Source organism: Pleurodeles waltl, chromosome 5 (assembly GCF_031143425.1).
Source record: "Pleurodeles waltl isolate 20211129_DDA chromosome 5, aPleWal1.hap1.20221129, whole genome shotgun sequence".
NCBI classification, from domain to species: domain Eukaryota; kingdom Metazoa; phylum Chordata; class Amphibia; order Caudata; family Salamandridae; genus Pleurodeles; species Pleurodeles waltl.
Genome location: NC_090444.1, coordinates 1,076,287,980 through 1,076,310,904, shown reverse-complemented (window position 1 = coordinate 1,076,310,904; position 22,925 = coordinate 1,076,287,980).

The following is a 22,925-nucleotide window of genomic DNA, read 5'->3' as shown; positions in this document are numbered from 1 at the left end:
GTGCCATATCTTAGTAGATGTAGCACATTTCTGCTCTCTGCCTTTCAAGCAACGCAGCTAAGCAAATTGCCTTGCTGCCTTGTGTTGCGTGAAAGGTTAGTAAAGCAACCCCCAAGGATTTGTCCTGGGTGTCTTATGGTATTTCAACCTACTGGCTTCTACTCTGCTACACCCCTGGTGTTTGCGTTCTCTCTTCCATCATCAGTTTCGACTCCTTTCCGAACTTCATTTATTCTCCTGATTCTCCCTCACCGTACCCTTTTGTGTCATAGGGCAAAGTCCCTTTCCTGTCTGCTAGTGTCAGGCATTACACTATCATGTTGCATCACTTTTCTTTCCTTCTCTCGGGGGTAACTGTTTCCTTTACTGACAACCTATTTACTCTCCAATTCTGCTTGCATGAGAGACCCATTTTTTAGCTTGAGTAATAGCATGGACACACTCCATCATTTTGTTTACTAAGATGTCAAGCGGAGAGTTATATGTGCCCCAGACATAACTGTCTGTCCCTCTTTTGCACATTGTTCCATACAGCTCCGCTCTTTCATCAATCGGCTCTTCCAGTGATCTGTCAGATGCTCTTTCTTTAGACCCTATCCCCAAACATTAGCATCAGAGCACACACAGACCACTCTTGGGAATACCCTGGGCTGTCTCTCGTAGCCCTTGGCACAAAAGTCAATGCTCATGACAGTCTCCAGGAAAGTAGTTCCCCAGTTCTAGTTTACCTATCTTCTGAGAAATTATATGGTGCCCTCTGCCAGTCTCCTTCCATTTAGGGGAAGGTACTCTTGTCATCTCTGTCTTTTCTTTGTCGTTTACCAATGGTACCCTCTATCACTCTCCTGCCACTTTGTGCTGTGTGGGTGACACCCCGGCCATCACTTCCTCCCTCTCCAACAAGTAGATCTCATCTGAAGCCTCCTTGCTTCCTTCTCTGAAAACACTAACAATCCCTACTCATGGTGTGACTTTTTGATCTCTCACTTTTATTTCACCCTTGCTCCCTACTCTGCTTTTATTCTTCTTTTGCGGCACTCTCTAGCATATAATAGAGCTTCTCTCCATCTTTTCCTTTCCTCTTCTCTCTGGCACCTCACTCCAGTTCCACTTTGTGGCTGCCCAAGTCCTTATTCACCTCTTGCAGAACCCCCTTGCTGGACCATCCACTTTTGGTGGTATGTCTTGTCTACACTTTCTCTGGTATTTTGGTCTACTTTTTAGAACCTCTTTTTCTTTTCCCTCTTCCTTTGCCATCCCTGCCTCCCACTGTCGCTACTCCCCTTCCTCTGGGGGAGGGGAGGGTTTGCGTTATGTGAAAGAACGGCTGCTGGGACACTGACACAGCCTGCCCTGCAGGATGCAGAGAAGTGCTGTAGGCTCACTGTACTGTTAAGGCTTGTTCCAGGCCTCCCCGCGTCATGATGGATGTGCATGGCTTCCGTGATCTCAATCTCTGATGGAGCCAAACAATTCTTCCATTTTATACAGCCATGAAATAAAAAACTGAGATACACCCTTTCTACTGGATGTAACGGTCGAGTCGTATGAGCTGCGTTATTGGGTGGCGCATCTGTTCTGATACTTTCCCCTGGGTCCATCCCGACTCCCAAGGCTTTTGCATACAGAGAGGAAGGAACTAATCCCCTTCGAACAAATGGGACCCACTTTCACAACTATCCTCACCTCAAATATGTACACCAACTCTTGTTAAAAACATGTGACACACCTTTGAGGTACCCCTATTATCTATCATAGAGCAGGGCAGCCTATGCCACCAAGGGCGTAGCCAGTGTGTGTGCCGCGGATGCAGTGGCACAGGGGTCCACTGAACTATGATTATTGCTATATTTTACCACCCAGCTAACAATCAGGTGGCACTTTTTCCTGTTTGCACTGGTGCCCTGGACGCCCTTGCTACGCCACCGCACGCCACACACAGAATGTTGCCACTATCACACCTATAAATGATGTAAAACAATTTAGGCTTGAATTGAGTGGCACACACAGGTCGGAATTTACAGACTTCTTACAAAGGCACAACATACTATTAGTGCCAACGCTGCGACTCTTGATCTGTCTGGTGCCAATGGTCTGCTGCACTGAAAGAAAAATAGACAAGCAGCTGCATATTACAAGGCTATAATTCCACGGAGGAGCCCTGGCGACACGCAATACTTTGTTTTCATGGCTCATGGAATGGCACCATAACTATGAGACGGATTATGGCCTCGAAGCAGCTGCATGTTCTGCAGTTTGAGTTTAATTTAAGTGCTCTTGTCTAATGCCCTTTAAAGTATTCTGGCCTCAGATGTTCCTGCGGGATAAAGACCGTGTGTCCCTGGTCGGCCACCTTAGTTTGACACAACAGCTGCCTTCCACACACGTGTTAATCAGGCTGTCCCACAAGGAGTGAGCCTAGGATTGTATATGTTTGTCTCGAGTAAGAAGCCCTATAATGAAGGTGTGATCACGACCCACCAGTCCAAATAAGGGCTGCCTGCACTGTATTGTTGCACTGCAAACACTGTATTGTTGCACTTCCTGCTCTGAATTGTTGCTTCATGAAGAATTTTATGAACCGCAATATTCAAACATTCCTTGTATTGGTATTTTGTTTGCACAACACTCCTAAGTTATGGAAGACTGCAGCACACGCAAATAGGAGAAAACAAGGAGAAATATAGATATGTTATGCCAGCGTTGGATAGGCGCATCATTTTGCCGCAAACCCATGTTTACAAGTCTTTGTAAATATGGGTTTGCATCAAAATACTTAGGTGATGCATGGCAATGTCCATGCTCCACCCACGTAATGCCACGTAATGCCTACCACACGCAAGGTAGCGGAAGGCTGTGCTATGCGTTTTCAATGAACATCCACTCTCAACGAGAATGTTCAATTTGAATGCTGTGCAATTCACGATACGACTTCTGTGCTATTCTGTTGCATCACAAATTGTCTATTGGCAGGGGGATGCAAATCGATCTGACTAGTAGATGGTAATTAGCCGGTCTAGTTTGTTACTCTCTGTGATTGGCTATGAATGTAAGGATGGAGGCCTGAAAAGTACACAAAATTGCATGCCCAATAAAGGGATAAGTGCTCATTTGAAAAATGTTTTCTGAGTCAGAAAGCCATTTCCGACTCATACAAGTGCTTTTGTACATTGTAAAAAGCATTTTGCAGTTGCGAACCCTGTGATTTTGCAAATGGTAGGGTACCTACAAAGAGCATATGAAAATCAGGCCCTCCCTTCTTTCTTTTCCTGGCACTTGCAAACCCCACTAGACTTGTTTATGGTTTCCAGTACCAACCAAAGCATACCAAATAGGTAAGTCAGCTTGCTAGGTCATAATTATGAGTATTCATTCAGGTGCTTTCTATGATACATGAAGTATTTTTTAGCGCTAGAATGTAAAAATAAACTGAGCAACCTGGGCCAGGCCATTAAGCCTGATATGACCTGGAGTTCTACGCCTTACAGGCAGCGGGTGCCTTAGTAACTTCGTTTCAGTTGCCAGCTCGGGAACTTTTTTTGAAATGAAAGCCGAGGGAGAGAAAGAGAGAAGCAATACTGACTGGGTGATGGTGATATTCCAAACCTTCCCCTTCCCCAGGGTATTCCACTCCCTAACCTTCTTCTTCAAATGCACACTGCCTTGTAGTGCATAGCTGCTCCCACCCTTTGTTGACTGATAATTTCCTTGTGTCATCTCCAGTCTTTCACCCAAGAGCAGCAGTCCTTCCCTATTTGTCTCTGGCTACATCTCCTCATATATCGCCCTACAGACTAGGTGATGCTGCTACATTTTATAAAGCTATGCAGATAAAAAGTATGTATGTTCCTTGTGAGAAGAGTGCTGGGAGGTGGGGGAGGTGTCTGGGGAGCATAACAGAAGAGGCTGGGTGGGGGTGCACTGGGTGGACAGGTTGGTGATTGTATAGAGTAAATGGATGTTGCAAGTATGTATGCCTTCATGGGATGGGGATTTTTTGATACATAGTTGTGGAGTTAAGAAGAGTAAATCATTACCTCCATCTTTGCTTTTGCACTTACCTGTTCGATATTTTATACCTTGGTATTATGGCGGGGGCTGCTACCTTACATCGAACACTTGAGCTCTGGGATTCCCAGTACTTCAGAGGGCTATGAGGAGTCTGGCGTCCATCCATGGTATTGAAGAGAGTGAGCTCTAGTACATATTTGAGTGATATTCAGAAAAAGAAGATTAGATCTCTGTCCTGTATTAGCATATTGTGTTAGGTGGTCTCCTTGAGATCATCCATGACATGACAAAGAAGGATAGGAAGGGCCCAAGTTGGAGGTTTGGTGCATTTTTGTAAAATAAAATACACTTTGGGATTACCTGAATATCTTCCAGTAACTGTTGGGGCCAAATCTTTCTAAATCATACAGGCTAAAGTATTTCTCTCTCAGTTTGTTCCTTTCCACCGGTCAGAGAGGATGACAGCAGAGCTGCTGCTCTATGACAGTAACTCCTGGGTACACGCAACAGCTACTGTTGGGAGAAGAAGGCCAAGTTTTGCGTGCTCACTCTGGTTTCCCACATACCCGCCCACCTGCCATTATCACTAGAGCCTCCCTGACCTCCAAAGGCTAGTGAAACACTGCATATTCGGTGGCCTACTAGGATTCCCCACGGGACTGTGGATCCACTCAGCACACAAGGTTGTATGATAGAATATCTTTACAACTATACCATCTGACAGAAATATTGTGTCCTAAATGCTGTTTACAAAGATATCATCTAAGTTGGTGTAGATGTTCTATCACCAACTGTCATGGGGAGTTAATTTTGTAATGATATTTAGGACACAATACTTCTGACATTTGGGTTGTGATATTGTGGTACCATACTACACAGACTGTAATGCACAAAAAGACACGTTTTCCATTACATTTCCACTGCAAAGAAGTCCCTGGATTAGGCTGTTTTTCAGAGACCTAGAATACTAATACATCCACAACCTTGGGCCGAGTCTTAAACTTTGCACTTCTCATCTCTTCAATACGCATTTCTAATCTTGCCCTGCATACTTTGCCCCTCGGTTACAGCTCAGCTGCACCAACATTTCCTCCACCCATTCCTTGGGGAGTGGTCTTCATCCTATCAATGCGATCCAACTTGTGTGCACACTATGTGCATGGAAAGGGAGTGCTCTGTCTAGGGTGGGGCACCCATGCAGCATCAAGGGCAAACACATGCTGATTGTTTGAAGCTGCATTTTTTGTCTGACCATTATTTCTTCCTATTCCAGAAGGAATATAACCTGTTTAGGTTTATAAATTGTACTGGTTGTTTTGCCCAACCAGAAGCCTCTTTATAAAGTCCCTGTTAACCCCGATCCTTGGAATTACCGATACGGAAGGCATTGTTAAACTGGGGATCAAAGAAGACATAAATTGCAAGTGGCACCATATTGGGTCCCATAGTAAAAGAGGAATTACTGGGGGAGTTGAAAATTGTGCTCCTATTTCCTCTGGTAAGTCAATTTCGCCTAGTACTTTTCATCAGGTATAGTTTTTACGTGCAGCATTGCAGATCTGCAGAGTGACCCTTGATCTCTTGGTCCTGAGCTGGCAGGCAACGCTCCATTACTGGCGAAATCGTGATTACAGGACATGTCATAGTGAGGTCCCGAGCCTCAATTGTGTGAAACACATTTTTCTTCACAGATCTCTGATGAAGGTAACAGCTACTATCAGGGCACAGCTCCTTCTTTCATATGTGGTTAAATACACTCATCTCTTATATCCTAGGTTAGTGTGGGAAACCTCTGGAGTCTTCTTGTCATATTTTTCCTAACACTTTCAGAACACTGATTTCTCTATGGGCCCTCTATATTTCCCCAAGAGTAAGGTGGGTGAAGGCTCCTGTTCATGCGGGCCTCTACATCAACTACCAACTATTGCAGCAGAAGTGAGGTAACTTTCACTTACTTGTAGGTCTTTGCCGTAAGATGGATGCAGAAGAAATATGCATGGACCTAGGGGAGTTTTAATACTCTTTTCGTGGAAAAAAAGGACTTGTCTGAAAGATATGCCATAATAGAGGTAATTAAAATGTTCTAAAGTGCTGTGAAAATATTATAATCTGGTGTAGTTTCACAAATGAATGAAAATTAGGCAGGAGAAATTGGCAGCTACGCAAAAGTCACATTGGTGCAGGTCAGTAGGGCCCAGATTTGCTAAAAAGTCATGCCAAACAGGGCAGCAAGTAAAGTTGCTGCTCTGCGCTGTGTGAACGGGAAAGAGCAAAACAGCACCATCTCTACTAAGATGTGGCAGTGTTCCTGTCTCTCCCTGCACTAGCACACTTTTGGCTGCAATGTTCCAATGCAGACACCACCGCACCACAGTGCAAGGGTGTCTGCATTGCAGTTAACATAGTTTTTGTATAAGTAAGTGTCCCATTTTGCATGTGTGCAGTAAAATGCAGCACATATCCTAAGAGAGAAAAAACAAGAAAAATGAAACAAATTCGCTGTCACGCCTAACTCAAGAACGTGTAGGATTTTGGTGCAAAACCTTGTCTTCAATGCTTTGTAGATAGGGATTTGTATTAACACCTATGGGTGGATTCATGGGAACACCCATGCATCACTCATGGTATGCCACTTTGGCACAAAGTAGCACAAGGCAGCACAAATTTGCCATACTTTGGGTTACAATTGAGGATCCTAGTTTTCCGTTTTCACTGATTTTCACAGATGAATACAAAAGAAAACAATCTTTCGTGGCAGAATTTATTTTTAAAATCAGAAAAATACATAAACTTGTGCTTCCTTAAGTGACTGTCTATGTTGTCATTCACGAATTCCAGGTCAAAAGATGAGCATTGGGAGTTAAAAAAACAGGATGAGATTTGCTTAAACAACTGTATATCTCAACATATGCTTGTGCTATTATGCTAATAATTTCATGTGGATGGACATTTTTTTTATCTATTTGCCTGTTCAATGTGGTAACACCTTACAATTAAGGCATAAATGCACATTTTTTGTTTAAATAACTGTAGAATATACACAATTACTGATTTCATTCATCCACAAAACCTTCAATAAATGTGGATAAATACCAACAACTTGCCAAAAAATAAATATGGATGAAGATATAAATGTTGAAAAAATAAATACCTTAAAATTGTGAGCCCTAGTTACAATCCAACGCAAATCACAATTCGTGTTGGATTAAAAATCCCAACACTACACTTTCAGGGGGGTTTGCATTAAAAAGGTGACGCAAACCTGATGAATAGTTTTTGTAAATCTGGGCCTAGGTGCATTGGAGATCTTTCTATCCTACAAGGGACAGTCACTGAATCAAAGCCACCGAACTTCTAAGTAGGTGTGTAGAGGTGTGTAACGGGAATATAAGGACTTTCATGAGGAATAGCAGGACTATGAGTAACTAGTAATAGGAATATGTAACCGTGACTTTATCCTTATTTTTTAAATTATTTATTGACTTGAGAGTTTTGTCAAGCACTGTGTGGTACCATTTGATCAGTTTAAAGGAGTAGAGAACCATGAGTTTAGAGCTTCATGACAAGAGAGAGTTCACTCTGATCAAATGGGTGAACATGCCTTTCTGATGTTCTTTGATCACGACAGGTGAATTAAGAGTCCAGCAAACAAGCCTACTTTACTTTTTAGGAAAGTAAGTGATTGTATTTGGATTTGAATGAGGGGCTAAGGATGCGCTACAGTTTGTGGCCTGTTATCCAAGGGATTTGTCCATGCGTTTCAGTTCACAGGCAATGGATTTATTTGTATAAGAATAATTTATGAAGACTGTAATTAGTGTAATGTAAATATGTGAGATTGTTTTTAGATTATATTTTTAATTACATTTTGTATGGATATTTTGATTGTAGTTCTGAGAAAGTTCTTCATAGGAACAAAATGTGTTGGCTGTAGGTATAAGCAATTATGTGATGACAAGGACTTTCTATGTGAAATCGATAAAGTATTTGTGTGCATTGCCTATAATTGAAATGGACTATGATTATGGACTTTTGTATAGAGTAGGGAGCAGATACCCACTTATTCCGAACGGAAATCGTCTCTTCAGCTGCTACTAGGTGTGTTAACATTGGCGAGCACCTATCAACCAATGTCCAGCTGACCACAATGTCCAGCATTCCTCCTTCTCAAAAAGTGCTGTCAGGCCTTTGAAGTAAATCCCAGACAGCCAAATGAAATGAAATAAGGGTTTCTGATAAGGAGACTAAGGGCCATATATATACTCCGTTTGAGCCGGATTTGCGTTGTTTTTTTTAACGCAAATTCGACGCAAAACGAACTCCATATTTATACTCTGGCGTTAGGCGCGTCTAGCGCCAAGGTCCATGGAGTTTGCGTCATTTTTTAGAGTGGACACCTACTTTGCGTTAATGATATGCAAGGTAGGCTTCCCGTCTAAAAAATTGACTCCAAGGCATGTGCGCCGTATTTACACTCCCGGGTGTGGGCGGGTCAAAAAAAATGACATCCAGCCGCTTTTGCGTTGTTTTTTAGCGCCTGGTCAGGGCAGGCGTTAAGAGACCTGTGGGCTCGGAAGGAGCCCAGAGGTGCCCTCCCATGCCCCCAGGGACCCCCCCTGTCACCCTTGCCCACCCCAGGAGGACGCCTAAGGATGGAGGGACCCAGCCCAGGGAACTTAAGGTAAGTAATTTTTTTTTTTTTTTGTGGCATAGGGGGGCCTGATTTGTGCCCCCCTACATGCCACTATGCCCAATGACCATGCCCAGGGGACAGAAGTCCCCTGCGCATGGCCATTGGGCAAGGGGGCATGACTCCTGTCTTTGCTAAGACAGGAGTCATTTCAATGGGGGTTGGGAGTCAAAAAAAATGGCGCAAATCGGGTTGAGGTGAAAATTTTGCCTCACCCTGACTTGCCCCATTTTTTGGCGCCCAAGCTCCATATTCCCCTACGCCGGCGCTGCCTGGTGTAGGTCATTTTTTTTTACGCACACCAGGCAGCTCCGCCGGCTAACGCCGGCTAACGTCATTGAATAAATACAGCACCCGCATGGCGCTTCAGAATGGCGTTAGCCGGCGTTAGATTTTTTGACGCACAACTGCGTTGGCGCAGTTGTGCGTCGAAAAGTATAAATATGGCCCTAAGGTTATCACCAATGCACTATGTTTTGACCTAGGTTGATATTTACCATAACACTCTGCCCATTCAATATGCAGACAAAATAGATCAACTTATGTAAGAGGGGACGGATGAAACTTGATGCCAGGTGTAAAACACATTAGGCCACCGTGAAACACGATAGGTGCCACAAGTTCCTCAAACTGCTGAACGAGGCAGGAGTCAATCTAATGGAAACCCTTGACCTATCAAACGACACAAGCTGGGATCAATGTAACCTGCTTACTAGCATCATTGAACCATATATGCACCACAGGATAGAAGGCATCCAGAAAAATTCTCTGCCCCTGACAAACCAATCGTCAAGCTCCACACACTTCTCGGAGCTCGTTGCTGCTTCAAAACTGCATGTCTCACTCACAAAGTCCTTCACACAGGGTAACCAGCATACCTCAAGTCCAAACTCACAAAGGCAGGCCAGATTGTACATCTGAGAAGCATCAACACTGCTTCTCATTCCCCATCCCTAAAAACATATAAAAAAATCCCTAACATGCCCTTTCTCGGGCAATGCCCCTAACACCTTGAACTCTCTCCCATTATATATCAGGATTAAACACTCCTTTATGAGCTTCAAAAGACAATGAAAAGATCTTCTCCTCTATCGGTACCTTAACCCTTACAGGTTTTACTGCCTAATGCACACCTGGAATCTCTTCCCTGAGTTGTATATGTATGTTTGCTTCTCTCAAGGAAATGCTATGGTTTGACTTACAGCAAGATTTTACATTGCAATCAGTGTTGACTGATACTGCCTTTGACATTGCTGTAAAGTGCTCTGATAGCCTTGGATCTTGCCAGCACTATATACAACTCTTTAAATAAAGAAATAAAGAAATACATAACTAAATAATGTACGGCCCAGGGCCACTCATTTATGCTCAGCCTGGAGCCATCATCACTTAGGGTCCCAGGGAGCCATTTTTAAGGTTCAAACAGCCACTAGGTCATTACTCCCCTCCTGCACGGGAAAGGACATACTGCATTTGGCTGCGCAGGCCCACAGGAGTCCAGGCAGAAAGCCACAGTAGGTATCTGGGTAGTTCACCTACCTTATGCCTTCTAGGGGAGTGGGCAAGCCTAACCATAAACATCTGTTCAATGGGACTCCTGTCTCAGTGGTAGGACCCGCAGCAATCAGCAGCAAGGCCTGTGGCGATGAAGGGCACATGGGGGAAATGTTCTGTATCTTTCCTCGTTGCCAGTGAACATTTGAAACCTTATTGTACTGTTTGGTGGGATTTACAGAATGAAAGAGGAGCAACTCACATGCCAGGTCCCCTCAGTATTTCAATCCCTTTTCATTCAATTTATCAACAAGGTGTAAGTCTGCTGTTCGCTGCAAAAGTAAGCCATCACCTTCTAGAGTCTCTCCATTAGCATCCAGGAATAGAACGAAATCAGGCGTTCAAAAATTATAAAATTCAGTGGCACCTACAGATATTTAAAAAAGTGTTTAACAGTTTAGATGGAAAAAATACTCAAGAAAACAAGCAAGGCCATATTCAGAATAAACACACAAAGTTCAAAAATGGCAGGAATGCAATTTCTTTTTTTTAAGAGCATATTCAAGGGCTTGCGGTTTCTTTTTAAATGATAAGTGGAGAATAAAAGAAAAAGGAATAAAACAAAGTGCTATGAAGAGCGACTGGTTTAGAGCAGCCTGTCTGCGCCGAGGTGAAGAGTAGTCTGAAAGATATTTTCAAAGGCGGGTAAGATGGGAAAAAAATCTCGAAACTCTCACTTCGTAGCTGCTGCTCTAATGAAATTCTAACCTGCTACATCTGCCGAACCACACTGTTAATTAGTTTTCTATTTGTTTAGCAGATCTAGAAGTGGAAAGCAATCTATTGCCACCGAATTGTTTGACTCCTATGCTAAGTAGTCTGCATTCCAATCCTGTGATGTTGAACATAGCGCGAGTCCCTCTTTCATCTCGCTGCCACGTCAAATTAGCACCCAGCAGACACTAGATACAAAGAATTATTTTCAATATGTGGAAAACACTGGCCTGTTTTTTTTTTTTACAACAGTGAAGCTTAGCAGGGAGAGAGAGCATACTGTGATTTCATTTCAATGTGTGAGAAAGCCAAGACGTTATTTTGAATATTCCCTGGGCAGAAGAGAAGTCACTGACCTAAGAAAACAGAAGCACAGCACTGTTATGAATCATACGCCACGCACTGACAAAGAATGGGTTTGGGTTTTATAGCGTAAAAATGTATCAAGGTCTTGTGTTACCTTTACTCTATAAAAAGTGAACACAAGGTAGCGCAAGTCGCTGTTATATGTTACACTGTGTTGTGGGGGTACTACTTGGGTGGAGTGTGGGTGCTCCCACACATCCACACCTATATCCTGACACATTTATAGATTTACCAACCCTAGTAGACCTGAGAATGCGTTAAAATTATATGCCTTACCACAATTCTCCTTCTTGTTTCCTCTTTCTAAGAGTGCTGCATTCTGCACCACACTTAGAATGAGTGAAATGCCTCTGAGGATTGGTTATGTGCAGGAAGGTGTCCTTTCCTGCCTGATACAAAAACAATCTTACCTACAATCCAGGCATCCTTGCACCGCAGTGCAAGGGTTCCTGCCCTGGTGCAAGGAGAGGACAGGAATGTGCCATATAATGGTAAATATGGCACATTCCCACCCTCACACACATCCCAGCACAGCAAGGTTTCTTGCTGCATTGCATTGTGTGAAACCTTGGTAAATCAGCACATTAGTTACTTGGGGCAAGAGTTATAAAGGGATTGCATTGCCCTTGCGTCACCCAGGGTGTCACATGGGCAACACAGTTCCTAAGTCGGATTTACTGAGCAACACACGGCTATCTTTCATGGCCCTTTGTTGCTTGATAAATGTGGACTAATTCAAAAGAGCGCAAGTGATTGCCTTGCATTACTCTGCCGTTGGAAGGCATTCTATGGGTGGAGCTTGGGTATTACCACACATCCACAAATGGAATTTGACACATTCCCGATTTACCAACACTGGTACGCCTGAGAATGCATTTAAATGCTACGTCTTCCCAGGTGTTGGATTTGGCCCTCTCTGCAGGGTCATCCCCAAACATTTTGCCTTCACTCCTCCTATCTTTGATGAATTCCTTTTTGTTGGCCTTAGGACCCTGCACACTTTACCTCTGCTGAGCAGTGCTATACTGCTTGTGCTTGTGCCCTCATACATTGTAAAATTGGCTTATACCAAATTGGCATATTTCATTTACTTGTAGGTCCCTGGTAAAGTTGCACTGCGTGTGCCTAGCACCTGAAAATTAACTGCTAATAGGGGGCACGCAGCATTGATTGTGCCACCCACATAAGTGGCCCTTTAAACATGTCTCAGGTCTGCCATCGTAGCCTGTGTGTTCAGTTTTAGACTGCTATTTCGGCCTTGCAAGAGAAACCTTTTACCAGGCCCAAACCTTCCTAGGTTAGGCCTTGAATAGCCAGAGGGCAGGGTGCAGTGTATTTAAAATCCTGGACATGTACATTTAAGTTTTACATGTCATGGTAGTGAAAAACAGCTAGATCTGTTTTCACTACTGCAAGGCCTGCCTCTCCCATAGTATAACACTGGAGTCACCTTATTACATTTAATAAGTGATAATTTCATAATTTCCAAATGGGAACAGGCAATCAGTTCAAGTTTGGTGTCTTTGGAATTGTAATGAAAAACCCCTCTAACGGGGAAGTTAGCTTTTTAAATAACAATTTTGAAAATGCCACTTTTAGAAAGCTGACATTTTTCTGACTTATTCATTAAGTGCCTGCTGCCTGTCACTGGGTGTAGCTGACATTTGCTCCTAGACAACCACACAAAATAGAGGGCTTGGTATATCTGGTTGGGCCACCACAGGCAGGATGGCAGGGTAAAGCTACACAGGCCCTACTTACACTTGAATAGGCTGTGTCCTGCATCCACAAAAAGGGCTGCATACCCCCCAGTAGTTAGTCTTTGGCCAGAGCATGGGAGACAGGAAGCATATACATTTCAAAGGGAAACTTCTAGTCCTCCTTCAAAGGAGACACAAAATATAAATATGGACCTCAGACACCAACCCTTCCGTACATATGTGGAACAGTGTAAATCCTGCAAGGAAGAAGGACTGCTGTGCTGTAGAAAGGACTGCCTCTCTGCTGGACTGCTGCCCTGCTGGACTACTGCTTTGCTGGAATGGTGCCTTCTTGGATTGCTGCTCTGCTGCCCTTCTGCCCTCCTGCCTGAGACTGGGGGACTGGACCTGCACCTTAACATAGGACTCCCATAATGAATCCAATGGCTAGTGTGTTGTCCTCTTGTTCAGAGCCAGAGTAACAGGATCCCAACCACTTGCATCAACACCAAGATCCACCTGGAGCATGTCCCTGCCACTAAGTGGTGACCCTCAGGTGCTGGACACTTAGGACCTGATTACAACTTTGGAGGAGGTGTTAATCCGTCCCAAATGTGACGGATATACCACCAGCCGTATTACGAGTTCCATAGGATATAATAGACTCGTAATACGGCTGGTGGTATATCCGTCACTTTACTGTCACTTTTGGGACTGATTAACACCTCCTCCAAAGTTGTAATCAGGTCCTTAGTGTGGCCTCAGAGAGACGGAGCTAAAGTTTTTGGGCTCTTCTTAACCGTGAACGGGTCCGTTGGCGCTTTCACCCTTCCAACCAGAAATCAAATTTCTCACACCAGGGGAGGTGCTACAAGGAGAAATATATTTATATTTCCCTGTCGTTTCCTCTTTCTGTGTGCTGCAGGATGCAGCACACTTAGAAAGAAGAAAAAGCCTCAGAGGACTGTTTTTGGGCCTTCCTGCACAAAACAATCCTACCTGTAACACAGCCACCCTTGCACCATGCCTGCCACAAGGGTGCCTGCCTTGGTACTAGGCAGCAGATTATGCACCAGAGCAGGCAAAGAGCAGAAATGTGCCATGTATTTGTAAATATAGTGCATTTCTGCCCTCTCCCTTTCACGCAGCGCAGCAAGTTGTATTGCTGCATTGCTTTCTGTGAAACCTTGATAAATTTGGCCTCTGATCACTATCATGACTGGACCCACATTTATCAAGATTTGATGTAGTGCAACACAGCAAGACAGCTTGCTGCGCTTCATCACATGGAGAGGGCAGGACGTTTTACTAAATTATGGCGCAACTCTGCTCTCTCTGTGCTAGCGTACTTGTGGCTGCCAAGAGCCATCGCAGGCAAGGGTGCCTGCATTACACCTAGGGTTGTTTTTGTGTGGGAAGGGACACCTTGTCCACATAACACAAAAAAAAAAAACTTAGAGGCTTTTTACTGTTTCTAATTGTGCTCCACTCTCCACCCATGTAACGTCTTCCCAGGGCAGAGTAACACAAGGCAGTGACATACGCTACTTCAGATTTACCAAGCCATACAGGACCATGCAAGGTGTCCTTGCTGGTCTTGGTAATTCTGACTTAATGATTGTGTTGCCTTTGCGTTACCCTGCATTTGATAAATCTGGGCCCAGGTGTTTAGTTGTATGACTTAGCATGGAAAGATGGGGTGAGTTCTAATTCTAAGAGTGATAATCTGCTGCCATTATGTTGCTGTATTTGTGGCGCCCAGTCTACCATTAGCAATGCCTCTCTTTGGCTGATGATCACTGGTTGGATGAGCTCTATCCAGGTCATGTCTAGAACCAAGCCAAGCTTGCATTCTGCGCATCCAACAGAGAAGCATATAATGCAAATGGGTGGCAATCCACAGCAATGAAATAGAGGGTTCTTGTCACCCCTGGGTACTATAGTAATCCCAAGCATTACTGTCCCCATCGTCCCTGTGATGCAGAAGCACCACCGGCAAGAAGGAGCCCTTACGTGATATCTATATATATAAAAAACAATCAGGGTACTCTGGATAGTTGCCAAGTTTAGGTGCAGAGCAGCTCCTATTCAGATTATTCAATGACTGCAGTGACACTCTGAATCTAATCACCTGAAATGTCTGTTTTGGGGATTATACTGTAATGTTCAAAGATTTTCTCAGCGTGTTCCTTATTAATCTTTTCAAACTGACTAATGACTTTTTCATGTGTACCTACACAGTTGATTAAAACAATTGAATAAAAAAGTTCAATAAACAGTTGAATAAAACCGATGAAGTCTTCAAGTTCCATTTGTATAGTGTATGTTGTTTTTTGAAGGTGAGAAACAGCTTCTTGTATTTTTCAATACTGATTAATTCTTGCCAAATTGTGTTCTCTTTTATTTGGGACTCCATTCACAAATGCAACTAAAGGTTGTTCAAATTTGCCCTGTACTCCAAGAGTTTGGTAAGTTTCTCTGAAAATTTAATGGACGTAAAGCAACTTTTCCTTTTAGTGCACAAACTAATTCCTGAAGTTGAAACTTTCCAGATGTTGGTTGCATCCTAATAATGGTTTGAAAAGGATGTACAGCTTGAATTCATATACTTTCATGCAAATTTAGATTCCTCAATTCCAGGGGTATAGAATAAAGTTCCACATTATTATCAATTGCATGCAAAGGCATAAAGTTATGGTCCATCTTTGCAAGGCAGTGACTACGTATTATTTGATAATCAGAAACATGATATCTGTTTTCCAGAATTAGGTAAATAGCTAGTTTTGTCCAAGCTACACTGTTTTATTTACAGTTTTTTCAAGCAGATCGGTAATTTTTATTTGTTTAGCATAACAAGTTCTTCTGCAGAAAATGCATATTTTATTTTGCATTTCAGAAATTGTTTCTTGAAATTGCAGGATATGTGTTCCCAAATGGATTGTGGCTGCAAACAGCATCTTGACGGGCAGAATTTTCCGAATCACCATCAAAATATTTGGATTGTATGTAGTGTGTAATAGAGCTTACGTCTGTTGGATTTAAGTGAAGTACAGCATTATTAAGTTGTTTCAAATGTATTGCTGCGCCTACAACAAAGTATAATGTCCATACACGTTTTGTTATAGCTACGTAATGGGTGGAAGACAACTTAGGCCCATATTTATACTTTTTGACGCACAACTGCGCCAACGCAGTTGTGCGTCAAAACTTTTACCGCCGGCTAACGCCATTCCAATGCACCATGCGGGCGCCTTATTAATGGAATGACGTTAGCCGGCGCTGCGGACTGGTGTGCGTCAAAAAAATGACTCACACCAGGCAGCGCCGGCGTATGGGAAAATGGGGGTTGTGCGTAAAAAAATGGTACAAGTCAGGTCTGAGGCAAAATTCAGGCCTCAAACCGGATTTGTGCCATTTCTTTTGACGCCCAACCTCCAATGACATGACTCCTGTCTTAGCAAAGACAGGAGTCATACCCCCTTGCCCAATGGCCATGCCCAGGGGACTTATGTCCCCTGGGCATGGTCATCGGGCATAGTGGCATGTAGGGGGGCCCAAATCAGGCCCCCCTATGCCACAAAAAAAAATCGGAAAAAAATACTTACCTGAACTTACCTTTACTTCCCTGGGATGGGTCCCTCCATCCTTGGGTGTCCTCCTGGGGTGGGCAAGGGTGGCAGGGGGTGTCCCTGGGGGCAGGTGAGGGCACCTCTGGGCTCCTTCTGAGCCCACAGGTCCCTTAACGCCTGCCCTGACCCAGGCGTTAAAAAACAGCGCACACCAGGCTGTGCGCCGTTTTTTAAGGCCCACCCCCTCCTGTGCGTCAAAATGATGCCAGAGTATAAATAAGGGGCACAGGCCTTAAGGTCATTTTTTGGACGGGAACGCCTACCTTGCATATAATTAACGCAAGGCTGGTTCCCCCTTCCAAAAAATGACGCACATGGTGGAATTTTGACACCCGTGGGGTCGGGCGTCAAAGTATAAATATGGGGCAGGGTTTGCGCCGATTGTGCGTCAAATTTTTTGACACACATTCGGCGCAAACAGAGTATAAATATGCCCCTTAATGTCTTGGAATTTAGAATTGCACGTCTTTCACAGTTCCTTTTCAAGGCAGGCTAAAGAATTCCATTGTGGCTTAGTAACATTTCTAAATGGGCAAGTGTCCAAATGTTGAAATATTTAAAAAAAAATCTTGGAGGTGTGATTTTTTTTTTAATTTGTCAGAAACATCCTCAATTTCTGAATGGATTTATTTTGAATATTACACATAAAAACACAATTCCATTCGTACACAGGTTTTTATGTCCTTCAGTTCGGAAAATCTCCCTCAGACAGATGTGGTATTATTTTTTTCTCATCCTGCCACAGTACCAAGTAACACCTCATAAAAACGCCCTTCATCTGTCACAGATAGGATCCAATTAGTGTAGGGATGGCTGTCTCTTGATGAGTTTGGTTCCGTGCTCGATGTATGCCTCCAAGTTCCTCCAAAAATATTGCAAAAGTTTAATCTTGTAAAATCTTTGCTGTGTAGTTTATGTATTTTTATATTTTCCAATTAAACGTCAGGCTTTTCATCCGATTTATTATTAAAATAAACAATTGTCTTTTGACTGTGAAAGCATTCTTAACAATATCATGAACAAATTGTTTCTGTGTGAGTCTGTCTTCTTCCTTCGACCAGCAAGTTTTTGAACTAAATTAGCAAGTACTCGAGTTTTGAATTGTTCTGATATAATATTTCTAATGGACTCCCTTCTAGTACTAGTGTACCATGTAATTAAAGGGCCCTTTTTGTGTTTGGACGCCTGTTCAGCAGAAATATTAGTTATCTTTGAGACCCTTTTGCCACTTATATGCTTCTTTTCAGCAGAAAGGTGATCATGAACATGCAGACGTTTGGTAATAAGCTTACCAGTATTTTGTTTCTTTGGTCCACTTTGTCCTTTTCTTGGTATATTTCGCGTTTCTCTCATCACTCTGGACTACAATTTCATTATGTTTTTTCCCTATAATATTTGGTAGGCATACGGTAAAATGTCCAGAAATCTGTCTGTAAAATGGAACCATAAGAAAACACGATTCTGAATGAAAATATGAACAATCGAGAAATTCTATTACTACTACTTCTTCTACATGTTAGTAAAAATCTCTTCTTGAATTGAAGGAACTTCTTCACCCAACTCAGATGGGCCTCTGCCCACTACATAGCACTTAAACAGAGCTGTTGGCACTGGTTGAGGAACTTGGGTGCCTCCTGGATCAAGGTGGATCTGCACCCATTATCCTGTTAGATCTCAGTGCAGCTTTCAATACCGTGGACCATCTCACTTTCTTGCAGAGAATTTCCAAAGTCAGAATCGTGGGCAGAGCACTGGATTAACTTTCCTCCTTCTTGCAGAATCGCTCCTTTCAGGTCAAGGATCAGTCCTGCCTTTCAGCCAGCCTTCCATCTTGCTGTGGAGTGCCCGAGGGCTCATCTCTCTGAACCCTACTTTGTTTAATCTTCATCTACGTCCCTTTGCTGATATAGTTCAATCGCATGGGTTATTGTTGGCTACTTATGCCGACAACACCCAGCTGGTCTTGTCAATTTCCCCGTATTCAGGCTTTGGCCATCTCTCTCTGACTCCTTGTCTTCAGGAAGTAGCCAGATGAATGGCTGATTGCAAATAAATTAAAACTCAAAGACAAAACAGAAGTCATGCTGTTGGGCAACACACTCCGCAACGCTGTTCTAAGTCTTCTCCCAGATTGTGTGAGCACATTACCCACTCCCAAAAATTCAGGAAAGAGTCTTGGAATCTGGCTTGATTCTGGACTTACTATGGATCTTCAAGCTAAAAAACTCGCTGCCAGCTGCTACTATATCCTGAGATTGCTGCAGAAGGTTTTTTTTACCTCCTTTCTTGTACCGCCAGAAGAGTGATCATTCAGGCTCTCGTGCTATCCTGTCTTGATTATGGGAGTGCCCTGTTCTAAGGCTCACCCTGTTATGTTGTCAGGAGACTGCAGATTGTGCAGAATGCTGCTGCAAGTCTCCTGATGAACATTCCTAAACATCATTCGGCTACCAAGGTTTTGAGGGACCTACACTGGCTACCTGTGGAATGCCATGTGCAGTGTAAATCCCTCTGCATTATGAATAGGGCAATTTATTATAAGGATCCTTCTTTGTTAAGATCTCTAGCCTCCCCATTTCTCCCTGGTAGAGCTCTCTGATCTTTGTCAGCCCACCTGCTGCAGGTTCACAGGATTCACAGATCCTGCTGTGGGGCCTGCTCCATGTCCTTTCTGACCCCCAGACTCTGGAACACTCTATCTCTGGAACGGTGTCTTCTGGAGCGTGAGCTTCCCTTCTGCAAGGCCTTGAATGTCTGGCTTTATGGAGTTTTATTCTCCCTTTCAGCACTTTTCTGACCACCCATAGCGCATATGGCAGCGGTGGGAGGCCTCAGATAGCCATGCGCTATATAAGTCCACAAGAATGTAATAGAAGAGTAAATAGTAATGTGATTTCCTAAAAGCAGTGTATAGTTGAATTTACCTGTAATATTTATAAAATGTTGCACACCAGAAATTCAATTTGTTAAATGTATTGTAATATGTAGGTATGTACATCATCTTCTGTTGTATTACAACAGTCACCAAAGTACCTATGCTGGTACAATACATTTAGTAGCATTGGGCTCTCTTCTGTAGCCCAGCTACGGTTTTGATCCAATTACATTGAGTGTTACTTATTCAACATATTAGTTATGTAGCTTCCTATATTGTTTACTGACATGTGAACGTAATTAGCCTGTGTTTGTGATGTACTTGTATCAAAGTACCAACTACATAACATGTTAATGCTGTATTTCCCTTCCAATACCATTTTGTATTGGCTTGCATTGTCACATGACCTTCAATGTGTGTGACTGGTGTAACTGCAGTGTAACAAAATGTAGGCATGTAGTTATTTTATTTCTCATTGACTGTGATTTTTAGTAGTGTTTGGGCTATCTTAGTAGCCCTAGGCAAAATATACCTGTTAGACCTGACAGCCTTAGGGTGGTCTCTCAGACTTTTTGCCGTTTAGCTCCTGTTTTTGCTGTATCTTTTCATTGGCCTTGGGACTCTGAGCACTTTACCACTGCTTTATACTGCTAAAGTGCATCTGCATCTCCCCTAAACATGGTATATCTACAATTGACCAATTTAATTAACTAGTTAGTCCCTTGTGTAGTGGTATACCATATACCCAGGGCCTGTAATTTAAATAGTACTAGTGGGCCTGCAGTACTGACTGTGCCACCCACACAAGTAGCCTTTCAACTCTCTTTCAGGCCTTCCTTTGCAGAGCCCGTGTGTGCAGTTTCTTTACCACGTGTACTTGGCATTTAAAACCTCTTGCCAAGCCTTTAACTTCCCTTTTATTACAGAAGAATCACCCCTAAGGTAGATCCTAGGTAGCTCATAGGCCAGGGTGCTGTGTAATTAAAAGCAGGCCATATACTTTTAAGTTTTACATGTCCTGGTAGTGAAAAGCTCCCAAAGTCATGTTGACTACGGTGAGGTCTAATCCTCTCATAGGCCAGCATTGGGAATTCCTTTTTTTTTTTTTTTTTAATCTGTTTATTGATCATAACATTCACACTACAGTACATTGGCTGTTAATAATTTGCAATCTGTTTGCTTCCAGATATAAACTTGCACAGCATTATTACACAATGAGTTGTCAAAAAAAAAAAAGGAAGGGGAAAGAGAAACAAGCAAAGCAAGCATAAAGCGAAATGGAGGGAAGAGAAAAGAAACATTCAACTTAAACTGTGCAATAACTAATTGCTAAATAAAGATGCAGCTAAATGCTACTGGTGTCAATGCTAGTATTGGCTATCCCCGACGGAGGGTGGGGGAAGGGAGAGGAAGGAGTACAGCTAATGTGTATGAATAAAACGGAGGTCATGATTCGGGTGTGGTTTATGCTGTGCGGGGTGTGAGGGGGTACAGAACAAGATTGATATCGAGCGAGCTGGGTATGGATTACATAAGGGCTTAACCGCAGGAAAAGCAGCCTGATGTGTTACGTTGTTGCATTAAGGGGAGGGATGAGGATATTAATAATGAAAATGAATGAAATTGGGGCAGCTCAGAGTAGCGTGCTGACGATGTCAACCAGGACTGTAATGGCTATACATGGTGCCCCACTCACGGGGGGTACGTGTCATCCCTTGCTTCTATTGCCACCACAAAAGTGTCCAAAACTTCGGGGCCCTCCTGAATAAGACCTTTGTGTTGCAATAAGTGAAGTGTCTGGGCTTCAGCTTGCGAACGGCTATGTAAGTCACGGAGCCAAGACGAGTGAGATGGGACGTGTGGGGCTTTCCAATGTGTTGCTATTAGACGTTTGAAAACAACAAATGCTAGATCTATAAATCTGTGTAACTGTTTATCCGCTCTAGTACGGTGACGTATGCCAAGTAAACAGGAATCTGGTGTGGGCAATAAGGTGTGGGACGAAATGTCTGCTGTGACGTCCGTAACACGGTGCCAGGCCGAGTTTATTGAGTGGCAGCTCCAGACCATATGATAAAAGTCGGCTGCCGGAGTGGCACATCTTGGACATGCCGGGGTTGTGCTCGGGTATATTCTTTGGATGCGAGCTGGGGATAAATATGAGTGGTGAATGTAATTGAATTGGGTATAACGCAGGCGAGGGTTGCGGGATATTGATTTGATCATTGCGAGGGCTGCAATCCAGGTTTTTTGTGGTAGTGGTGAGGGGAGGACAGAGTCCCAGCGTGCCTTAGCATGCGGCAGGGTAGTACAAACTGCTGCTAGTAATGCTTTATATAATTTAGTTATAATGCCTTTTGTGCTACCTATGGTAAGGATGGTAGTAAGTAATGAGGACTCAGGAGGCTCGGCGTTGCCAGCACCCCAGAGGTTGTTAAGTAGCCGCTTGATGGCGCTGTATGTCAGGAAGGCACCGTTGTGCACAACTCCGGCAGACACCAGTTCCGCAAAGGTGTACAACGCGGAGTTGGAGTATAAATCGCCAACCTTCAGTGTGTTTATGTCCCGCGTGTCATGATGTGTTGAAAGGATTTTGGTGCCCAACAATTGAAACAGCGGTAGCAAAGGTGAGTGAGGGGGAGAGGGGGACTTACTTTGGACATATCTACGCCAACAGAAGCGAGCTGCTTCCAACAGTATGACTTTTGGGGATAGGGGGTGAGGGCTAGAGAACAATGTAGACAGTAACTTTTGCGGGCCTATATATGTCTGCAACATTATGCCTTCGGTGGGAGGAGTGTCTTGAAGCCATGTGGATAGCCACGACAGTTGAGCAGCTGCATAGTATCTTTCTAAGTTAGGCATGTACAGCCCACCCGCCTCCTGCGGATGTTGTGTTATAGTCAACGCTACTCTACGTCTATCTTTGCCCCAGAGCAAGTCAGTTAATATTGAATGCAGTTTGCTAAAGAACGAGCGTGGCAGGCACAGCGGGAGGGCAGTAAAAAAATATAAAAACCTTGGAAGGATAAGCATTTTGGCTATTGCTACCCGACCCATAGGGGATAGGGGGAGTGAGCTCCAGAATGGTATTGAGCTGCGGGTGGAGCTAAGTGCCCTGTCAATGTTGCCCTCTTTTAGATCTATAATAGAATGATAAATCTGCACCCCGAGATATTTAAAGGTGGCATGTGACCACGGTAATTTATATTGCGGTAGTGCCATGTGGAGGTCAATCGGGGTGGAGGTAAGGGGGAAGTTACTTGACTTAGACCAATTGACATGCAGACCAGAGGCGAGGGCAAAGGAGTCCAGCAACTGCAACACCTCTACCATAGAGGCAGAGTGATTGCACAGGTATATCAGGGCATCGTCTGCGTATAAAG